This window comes from Egretta garzetta, unplaced genomic scaffold (assembly GCF_000687185.1).
Source record: "Egretta garzetta isolate BGI_Z169 unplaced genomic scaffold, ASM68718v1 scaffold526, whole genome shotgun sequence".
NCBI classification, from domain to species: Eukaryota; Metazoa; Chordata; class Aves; order Pelecaniformes; family Ardeidae; genus Egretta; species Egretta garzetta.
Genome location: NW_009259967.1, coordinates 136317 through 147707, shown reverse-complemented (window position 1 = coordinate 147707; position 11391 = coordinate 136317).

The window sequence follows — 11391 nt, the reverse complement described above, 5'->3', positions numbered from 1 at the left end:
AGACACCTGAGTAAAAGGCATCGCTACAAACCAGAGTGGGTGCAAGCTGGGATATCTGGATTAGGCCAGGGATCTGTACCACAATCATGATGCTGAATGGATTAATTGGTAAAATCAGGTTGTGCGCTGGTAATTCAGTTTTGAGCACCCTTTCAGCTTTTGGGGGAAGGAAAGTCTAATGCACGATTCTGTTTTAGGCCCATTCCTAACAAATTCTGGAGCATTTCAGCAAAGGTGGAGGAAGGAATGTTTCAAATGACAGATACAACAACTAACGAACCCTTTGTAGGTTACAAAGCATTTCCATCTTATTCTTTATACATTCAGAATGCTCCAAAACAGAAATTGTGACAAATCAATAGTCTGAGTTCTATTAATTCATTAGGGGATCTCATAGTTAACCCTTGAATAATCAGCTTAAAAGCAGAAGGCAGATTTACTGGCATACGGTTTTACATGGACATTTTGCTGGTCAAATGCCAAGATATATAACAATTTAGATGTCCAGCATGTTTATTATCTAGGATCTAGCAGAGGCTTTAGCCTTCGGTCTTGAAACGTACACAGCGGCAGCTCAAGTCTTTGGAGAATATCACCCAAACTGGGATGCTTTAGCTCATTGTACTGGGAAATGTTTTATTCTGTTCACAATGAATTGTCCAGCGAAGGCACTTTACACAACATATTGTACAACCGCTTATTTTGGTGCCTGCTTGTTTTCCCATTTAAAAGTTTTGGCCACATTTTCACGTTGTGTTTCATTTCATGGTTGCTGCAGCCCCCCTGGGGATGAGCGCTGCTTCTTGTCTCATTTTAGAAACAATTCACAGCTGATTAATTCCTGCTAACTCTTCACATTGATGAAAACAGTAAGCATTCATTTGCAAGGGCCAATTCCAGCTTTAAAGTATTCCTAGATGTAGCTTCTTTTATTTGAGATTTTTGGCAAGGCCTTTACGAGCCTTTTTCCTGGTTGTTTCCTATTCCTTCTCCCATCAGACATGGTGTCAGGAGTTGGAACGGGACGGTAGTCTATGTTCCATTGCCTTCAGTTACAACCACCATGATATCTGCTTTTTCTCAGACCAAGTGTAGATGACAGGGCAGAAAAATCACCAGGGCCAGCTTCCCCTCAGTTAGCTCTCCAGCAGGGACTGCCACCAGTAGAGCTCTAGCAGGGAAGCAGTGGCAGAAGGTGCTGGAGTTAAAAGCCTGGCAGGGATATGACTGCTACTGCAAGTTAGGCTTGCCACGTCCTGCCTGCTCTTCTTGCTTGGAGGGGACCCAGGTCACTGGTGTGCTCAGGGCAGGTGGCACAGGAGCCATATCATCCCACAAAATGTCCTCTCTGATGGACCTGTTTCAAAGTACCTCTTCATCCTGCAAACTGTGGGGAAATGGTTAAAGATAGGAAATATATCCACCTGCTACTGTACTTCTGAGGTTCTCATGAGGCTCTTAAGGAAGGTGGCATCACTACACTCACTGGAGGCAAGGCCGCCCTGCCAGGGAGCTCTTCCTAAACCCAGATGCAGATGTTCCTCGTGATGGAAGATACTGCACTGACCTGAGCTCTGTTGTTAGCCAGCACTATAGCAGCCTAAGAGCGGTGAGTTGAAGAGAGACAAGCCATGTGACAGGAGAGAAGTCTATCCTGGGTCTGTTGCTGGCACGGATTCACTTGGAGTTTGCAGCTGAGGTCAGAGATTGTGGGGTGTGCTGGGTGTTTAAGGGGAGACTAAGCACTGGATGGGTAAGGTGACATTGCCTGTAAAGATCTCAGCACAAGGAGTGAAGGAAAGCTGAAAAAGGATATAAGAATAGAGGAAAAGGAGAAAAAGCATGGAGGTACTTTCTTTGTATGATGTAAAGAAGGAGGTGGGACAGAGAGCAGGGGACTGGGTCTAAAGAGGTGCCCAGGAAGCCTGCTACAGCACACAGACCCACGGTATCCCAGACATGGGTGTATCTGCTCTTCTGAAGGCAACAGTTTGGGAAAAAAACAACCGACAACTGCGTGCCTCTGCTGTGCGTTGCTTGACATCAGTTGTCAGAATAGGTTCTTAGCTCTGCCTCCTGTTTCTCTTCTTATTTACCAGATAGGTACATTGGTGAAATCAGTCTCGATCTTAAAATTGCTATTCACATTACATTGAACTGTGCAGTCATTCAGAGGCAGCCAGCGAGGGTGATTAGAAGATTCATAGAAATTACCATACCCTGAGTGACTGCAGCCTGGATGAGGAAATACCAACAAAAGCCGCTGTACAAGTACAATACTTAAAGAACAGGACCCTTCTTAGCAAAACAGCAAGGGTCACAGTATGGTTGAGGTTTGTGGTGTATCAACACCAAAGTGGTTTCAGTTCACTCCAAAAATAACGGAGATTGATCATTTTGGTTGCTTAGAAATCCGCTGAAGAGTCTGTGTTGTATTCCTGTGGATTCCAAAGCACCTCTAACAACAGACTCAGTACTGCCATGGTTTTTGTAGCACTTTGTGTAAAGCTCAGCTAGCCTGGAAATACGTCTGCCCACAATCCTATCAGATAGTGTTAAACCAATGGAAGTGGCCACCAAATTCTGGGTCAGTGGGTCACAGTTCTGACCAGGTTCCTGTGATGTCCGAAACTCATTCTTCCTGAATTCAGTGCTGCTGGGAGATTCTGGACACGCAGCTTTACAGGCTGATACTTTTTCTTACTCATGGATCCACTGCAGCACGAGCTAATGTTCCTTCATGCCAACGTGGAGGGGTAGCCAGTAGTGTTAGACAGTTTGTACGATGCCCATCAGAAAAGAAGCTTGCAGGCTTTGCATGTGGATCGATATCCACTGGCAGTGAGGCAGAAACCATACAATTCATTGCATGCGAGATGGGTAGTACGTATAGATGGCAGTGACTCTTTGTCACTAACATGTTGGGTGGTGACCTGGAGAGAAGCCACAAGTCACAACCAGTTCCCTGAGCTGGCAGGCCCTGCTGGTGGTTTTGCCAGATGCTGCTGAGTTGCTGATTTCCAGCAGTGGTTAGGCTTGGGTGTTGTACTCCAGAAAGCCTCAGGGCTGGATGAAATGTGGAGCTCTCAGCTGATGACAGATGAAGGTGAATTTACATTGCTTTGACCTAAAGGTTAGTAAGTCATGGAAGTCATTGCTGTGTGTTAGAAGTCTTTGAAATTTGGAGTGCAAAGTTTGTATCCATACCTGGTAAAGTCATGTAGGGATGATCAGAAGGTACCTGACTCTCTGCCTTTCCAGGGTTGTTGTCTCTGTCCTGTCCAAATGCAGTATAATAGGAACACTTCCCTTGGCTGAGCTCAGGGCAGTGTTCCCCATCAGGATTTGCCCTGGTAGATCCTATTACTTCCCTCTCCTTCATCAAGGTGAGATCTTAATGTGTTTGGGGCACCGGACTGCCATTGCCTGCCATTGGGACATCTGCAGAGGTAGGGCATTTGGGCACTAGGGAACAGAGCAGCACCAAGCAGGGTGTAAGCCTAATTCAAACATGCAAATCAGGATCAATGTTTTGCATTGATTGGGGGTGTGTGTGTTGAGGTTTGGAAGAAGTTTTCCATAGGGACCTAGCTGTCCAGAGGCTGTGTGTAAGCACTGAAAGCTGGCGTGTGGTGAAGGAAGCTATTTCTGTGGAGATGAGATAACGGCTGACCATTTGTGCCAGCTCTTTATGAGGAAAGCAGCTCACAAATCAGAGAAAAACAAAGTATGAAAACTCTGGGAGCAATGACTGCTTCACTGTGGTCATTTCCCTGGAAATCGGGTGTGTGGGCACGTGGGAGCATGCGTGCTAGTGTTCAGATAAGATTTCTTGACTGGACCTATTGCGAACGTGTGCGTTCTTTCCCCCCAAACCACAGGGTTGCTTTAATAAGTTGTCAGAGGTTCACAGATATGTGACGATTTCTGTGGAGTTTGGTTGTGAGCTTGCTGGTAACACCTAACGCTGAGTGTCCGTCTGCTCTCGGTGATGTCTCACTCCAAACTCATACAGACATTGATGCCATGTGCATATCCATGCTGAAAACTCACTGCTCTTCCAGGACGTTACTGGATACTGCATGGTTATAAAAGTCTTTCCCTTGCTCTGTGCATGGGCAGGGCCTGAATCCCAGGTGACATTTGATGGCCCTATGTTATGCGGAAGATGGTCGCTTCTGCCCTCCGAATCTGTGAAGCCCTCGATAGACCAAGCTTTTTTGTGCTTGCTGTTTTTTCACACCTCCCTTTGTGAACGGGAAGGTGGAATGTCAGAAGGCTTTTAGGACAGGAATTGGGGATCAAACTCAACTGCCTGCAATTTGGATCTGCAATATTGTCATCGCTGGAGCTCTGCACAGGGCTCTTATCCCTCCACCTATAGGAAAGGGACAGGAAAGGGCTGCAGGGTGCTTGAGGACACAGAGTGGTGGCTCAGTCCTCATCTACCAGCAGGTGGGTGAGGGACCCGTGAGAACAAACCCAAAGACAAGGCTTGAACAATGCCGTTAGTGGCCTTATATATATATAAGGCCACTAATTGCATTGTGCTATCACTCCAAGTACCTTGGACTGATAGGATGACAAGAAGAGACTGGTCAATTAGCTCAGTGGCATATTTTCTAAGTAGTCAGTAAATGAATGTTTAACCGGAATTATATCTTTATTGCTTCTGTCCATCCAGACACTAAAAAATGAAGGAAACCACTGGAATAAACAAGAACCGCCCATTTCTTTGGTGCGTTGCCACCCACACATCTTTACACCCACGTGCAGTCATAGGCTATTAATCTTTACAGCAAGTTCCCTTTCACTCCTCACCTACAAGCCCTCTCACTCATTCCATCAATCTGATTTCTTTGAATCCCTCTCGTGGCATGATACAGCTATGTTAATAATAGCTGTAGCTATAGAGAGCTGATATTACCTTGAGATTATGGATGTGTTCTTCTCATCTGGTGAGCCCAAGGCAGAGTCAAACTGGAACGCGACTTAGAGGAACTGAAAGTGGGCTTGTATGCACTCATTTATCGTAAACGAGAAGATTGCTGAAAAAAGGTGGATCATCTGTGAGTCAACACCTTTACCTGTGGTCCTGGTGTGTCATACGCTGGTATCTGCCTGGCTGCACAGGAAGGGCTGCAACCTTGTTCCCCTTATGATTAGGAGAGCTGCCAGCAGGCAGGGTAATACTGCAGGGTAGTACTATGTCCCTCACCTGGCTGCGGTCCTCGCCTGCATGACTGTACGTGGCAGGGTTGCAGGAGCTGGGTGAGCACCTCGCTGGCCCCCGTTCTCTGCAGCACCGCTGTCCTGCCCGCCTTGCCCTACCGGGGGGCTGCCAGGGTCCGGGTGCTCCGGCTGCTCAGGCTTTCCTGCTTTGCCTGAGATCAGGAGTGTCAACCTGGAGCCACCTACCTGAAAATAACCTAGGGAAATAGCCCAGTCTGTAAACAAATGGCACAACGCATGTCCTGTAACATGGTCCCACGGCCAGAGAAAAGCCGCAGTGTACAGCTTTCTCCAGCCTCTGGGAACGTCCCCCAGCCAGAAAGGCTGAGTGCTGCTGCCTGATGCACCCTCGGGCCGTGCCCAGGCCATCAGTGGAGCTTTCAGGGCAGACGAGCTGTTGCACATCAGCTATCCAAAGAGGGTTGTACTGACATTGCTTTGCTGGGAGCAGAGAAACAGTGATGTACGTACGGTAGCTCAATGGATGTGTGGTGACCTTTTCTGCTTTTTAGCTCTACCTCCAAGGAGAAAATCCACGCTTTTTTGCAGTTGCAGAAGTGCAGCTGGCTTGGCCAGGGCCTGTTAGAATATGGTTTTGTTGACTCAAGATTATTCACTTAGCAGATTTCCGTTGGAGCTGCTCACAAATGTGGGAATTGCTGGGTTAATCTTCACAAAAGATAGAAAAGTTGGCAGCAGAAGGAATTTTTGAAAAAGCAAATTAAAGCAAAGGAAAGAAGCGGGTGTGAAGTAAATTATTTGCAGTGGAGTGTTTTCCTTTCTGAGCTAGCAGAGAGTGTAAGGGTATTTCCTGGGGAGAAGAATGTCACGTTTAGAGGTATCCTTCCCTTGCTAATAGAGAGGTGAAAATCCCTAACAGTTAAGGATTTCCAGCTCAAACGTGCCCATTACTGGCAGAAGAGGCTCTGTGACTGGTATTTGCTGGCCCTTTGGGCCTTTAGTTTAGTTCCCATATACATTTAATTTGCCGCGAAGAACAAAGTTGCAGTACAAATGATCAAGGAAGTTTCACCAAATCATGTTATTGTTTTGCATGTGCCTGAGTAATTCCTGCGAAGAAGGAAACATGAACTAATATAACATATTTACCTCACAGCTCAGAGAATGCTGTGGCTGCTGCCAGGGGAGATTTCTGTTCATAAACCCGCCTATTGGATTTTTCACATGAGAAAAGATTTTCTAGGTGGCAACTGCCCCATCGAAGCTGCTTGGAGAGCAGCTTAGCCCTGGTGAGCAGAGTGTGCTGTGCTGCTCTTGAGGCATCCTGAGGATCTTCAGGCTGCAGCAGGCACTTTGGGTCCAAAAGGATAGAGTGGATGCAAAAATTCTGGAGGGAAAGGGTCAATGACGTATAAAACGAAAACCCATCAGTGGATCTCTGAGCCATGTCCCAAGTCTGAGCAACAAGGGTCAGGGCATAACCTTTTTGGCAGACTCTTTGAGTCTGGTAGACCCCCAGGTATTTGCTCTGTCTCTTCATCCCATATAATGCAAGCAGAAACAATTTTTGCTGTTGTTATAACAACCTTCAGCTCAGAACTGGCTTCAGAACCTGGAGGAAGAGATGCAAGGAGGTTCTTTGGGTGTCTTCCAGATGTAGCTAATACACTTATTTGAAAAGGGCAGACGCATATCTGAAGAGGGGTTTTGGAGTTTTTTGCTTTCACTGCTGCAGCCAGCTGCTCTTTCTGGTGGGCTTGGACAAGTCTACCCTCAGCTTAGTTTCAAGCCTAATTTGCAAAGAAAGGGCTAAATACATACTGTTTTCCTTAACAAGAAGGTTCTATATGATCCTAGGTCCCTCATGTCTGGCAGTGAGTCTGGCTTGGTTAGTATTGGGAATCTTGAGAGATGGCCTTACACAACCTGGGATGACACTGTTTGAGAAACGTCTCCTACATGAGGTCTCCGGTACTTCTGACTCCCTCCTGAGCAAAGAGCATCATGAGAGCAGGTTTTCCCTCAGACCTGGAAAGCATAAGCTCCAATGTGAGCCTGCCTCACCTTGTGGATGTGACCGTGTACGTCTGTGTGCATGCAGGGGAGCAACACCCTCAAAACTTCCAGAGTTGAAGTTTGCGTTGGGCGTATGGAGGTCTCTTATTGAAAATTGCCCTTGCAATCTAACGTGTTCAGCAGAGCGCTGCACACTCTGCAAAGCTTCTGTCCTGGTCTGGACATCCCGCTGACTGCGGTGCTCCGGGAACTGAACTTGTGATTGTGCCCATTGCAGAAAGATCATCAGCTGAGTGATCAAGGACGGGGCCAGATGGCAACACGTTTAAGCAATGTTGATATTTGGAGGTGGGACCAATTCAGATTCCAGGTTTTGAACGCTGGGTGTGGAATGTGCAAGACAATTTTTAATCAGCCTTCAGTCCCCTGTATTTCTCTCGTTAATCCTTCAGCGCAACTAACCTTTGCAGTAGGTGAACTGTTTCCTTTTCCCCTTGTCACACATCTAAGTCCCGCTTCGTGCCCATTCTAATTATTAGTGAAATACAGCATCTTTATGATGCCCTGGTAGTCCCGAGCCTCCAGTCCGGGGCAGGAAATTCCCATCATTAAGGGTTTGCTGAGCTCTCTCTCTCCAGAAAATGACATTTACTAATTACATCATTTTGATGTATATGATACCCAAACCAAACATGTTATAAATTAGCAAAAGCTCATTTGTTTCATGAAAAGTATTGTTCTTCTTTTATTCAATGACCTTTTTGTTCCTCTACATCCTGGACCAATCAAGTGCCGGTGCAGTCACTGACTCCTGAGCACAGACAATAGCTTATTCCGTCTATTCTGTTCAGATGACTGTAGGAATAGGCAGTCACTTTGTCATGTGGAGACTGGAGGTTGTATAAAACCCTTTTTCCCACCATTTAGAGAGAGTCTGAATCCTGAGAGGAAAACCCTGTCATAATAATAATAATAATCCAGAAGATAGAGCCCATTGAAGTTTTCTCAGCTTTATGATTTGGGTGGGGTTGGAATGCAGCCCTCCCCGGCTGAGGCTCACTTGAATTTTGAGAGCTATAGCATGGATTGGCTTTCTCTACCTTTCCAGCAACAGGTTGTGGTTTTTTTCCAATGAGCTTTATATGCGGTTTCCACAGCGAAACTCCAGTGCTCACAAATGTAGCAGGTCCAGGGGCTGACTGGTGCGAGCTGTTTGCTTTCTTCTCCAAACCTTCTGGAACAGGGAGCGCCTTTCTCCTGAGTGCTTCTCGAGCAGCCCAGCACGATGGTCCTGGCTGGACTGGATGCCCTCTGAGCGGTTGTCATGCAAACATGCAGCCATCATCGGCCACCTCCTCAACGCTGTGGCCTCTGTTGCCAAGGCATGGCAGAGGGGTCTGCTCCACGCAAAGCATCCCATGGGAAATTCCCCTGGGAAGGCTCCAGGTGGAGGACAGAAGGAGCAAGGTGATGGGGGAGCTGTCACCATAGTGAAGTCCTTAGGTGCCTTCTGCGAGTGGCCTCAGCGAATGCCACTGTGGGACCAGAGCGAGGGGAGTCGAGGAGCTGGGGAAATGCAGGTGGATGATGGCCGGGGACGCTGCTGTGCCAGGAGTCTCTGCCTGGCAGCGTTTGGTAGCATCCTCGCACCAAGGCACCTCATCTGCAAGATCCCCGTGGCCAGCCAGAGAGGAGCGGTGTCTGGAGGGACCTCTCGGGCAAGGCCAGGGCTTGTGGCCACCCCATACCTGCAGCCTGCACAGCCCCAGCCTGCAGCAGCCCCTTGCCGTGCCGGAGGGCCCGAGGGAGCAGGCAGGGACAGAGTGAGGAGGAAGCAGAGGCAGGAGGAGGACTGAGACCTCCGTAAATCCCAGGAATAGCAGCAGCTCTCCAGTGCCACCGCTCTCCACAGGGGAAGCACCGAGACACGAACTGAGAGGCGTTACGTGTGTTTGGTGGGGCTAGGAGAGGGCAGAGAGACCTCATTAGCATCATTCATATATTTCTGAGCAGTCATTTAATATCGTTCTTCTTCCTACCAGCCCTTTTGGAAGGCAGTGTGTACCATTCACAACAAGTGTTTATCTTCCAGCTTTAAAGACAGACGTCAGAATATTTCCCTCCTTATTCATGCTCCATTTTTTCTCACAGCCCAATTATTCATGACATCACCGCCTTTTCCTCCTCAGCCCCAGACACAGTGTTTCTGTGGCTACAATTTCCTGGACAAGAATTTCCAGTTTGTATTGTTGGGGGGGGAAACAGGAGGGGAAAAAAAAAAAAAAAAAACAAACCAAAAAAAAAGGTTGTTTCGCCTGGAAACATTAAATGAGAAACGCAGCCATGGAAAACTCAGATGCGCGTACACACGCATGCACACAAGCAGAGCAGCAACAACCACCACCACCTCCAAGGTTATTATAATTAATTTAAAATCTGTTTAGAAAAGGGTTCCTTTTATGTTGGACGGGCTCTTTAAGCGGCTCGAGAAGTATGAAAAACAGGAAATCAAACTGCCTCATTAGGAATTGACTCTGCTCAGTAATTAAAGGCTAGAAAACAAAACAAGGAAAAGCAGGTGGCGAGTGAGCTCCAAGCCGGCAGCTATTGTATCATTTCAATAATGTTCTGTGGGCTAACAACGTTATTTTTTCTGAAAAGTGTTACTTCCATGGAGAAATGATGATGAGAATTATCCGAAGTTTAATGGGAAAGTGCTGCTTGCTCAAACTCAATACGGAGGCTGCTAGCTTGCCTCAGCCTGGGGTTTAATTCATAATTAGGCGGTATTTTGCTGCGTTTAAAAAGAAAACTCTGTTCTCCAGCATTGACTGCTCTCCTGCGAAAATCATGTTAAAAGTAATTACCGAGCGATACCATATTTTGCTGATACCATCAGATGAGATAACCCGAGACATTAATATCAATTATATTTTCTAACAATAACCTTTGCTGAGCAAATGCTGCCAAAGATTTCCAGCAAATATCTGTTTATGTTTTAGTCATGCTGGGGTAAGGCTTTGCTTACTCCTTTGGTTTTGCAGGATTTTTTGCTCACTTCCAAACGCCACCCACAGTTATTTGCCAAAGCTGAATTCGAATTGCGTGAGCAATGGTCACGCCAGGGGTGGGTGCCTACTCTGCCCGTGGGTGATGGCCGCAGGGCTTTCTGACTCGTTTCACCCCACTCAGGGAAGGCACACATTGCAAAAGGCAAGTGCTTGTGGGGAACAGGGAAAGCTCTTTACTGATCTGTAAAATAAGTTTGTAAATAAATCAGATCTTTTTCCAAGAGTTGAGTAGATGGGTGGAAAAGATCTAAAAAAACCAACACAAACACCATTAAACTTTTTTGTGTGGGGAATAACGATGGAGGAAATGGCTTTCTTCACATGGCTCTCCTGTGGGCAGAAAATAGAAGCTACTTTTGTCATAAGCATTTTTTTCAGTGGGAATTTTTGGTCCAGGTCTCTAAAACCAACAAATACGAACCGATGATAAAGCATGAGTATTTACCTACTGTTTACTGCTGACATCCTGTCAGGATATGGTGCGGCTGAGCGAGTGCATTTCAGCTCAAGATGGGCCCGGTGACTTTGCAGGATGAAGCCCTCGATCAGGAATGTCGAATGAAGAAGGGAGGCTTGTAGGCAGCAGAGCCGGGCTGTTTATCTCCTTGCCAGCCAGGCTCTTCGTGGCCGCAATTGGCACCGGGCTGGCTTACACCGAGAGTGGCACCGTGGGAGGGACTGCGGCCGATGCAGAGGTTTGTGGTCTCTGGCACGTTCCTTATCCCGTAACAAAACTCAGGTGGACAAAGAGGGAAGCGCCTGCTGGGTGTTTGGGTTTAAGTGGTGAGCAGCCGCCAGCCCGCTGCCCCCAGGGACACGGTGTGAGCACAGCCGTGCCCTGCCCGCGCCAGGGATGGGTGGCCATGGAGCAGCTTTGTGCTCTGGGAGCGGTGCCCAAGGGCAGGACATGTGTCCCAGGTCTACAGAAGCCATCAAATAAAAAAAGAAATTCCATCGATGGTCCTTAAATCACTTACTCCTTCAGGCAAAGGCTTCCAGCAGCTGGGAGGGGACGTGGCTGAGCCCCCACAGTGGAGAAGGGAGATCCCTGTCGCTTGCTGCTTTGCTGCCAGCAGAGACTGCGCAGCCCTTTTCTGCACACGAATTCCCA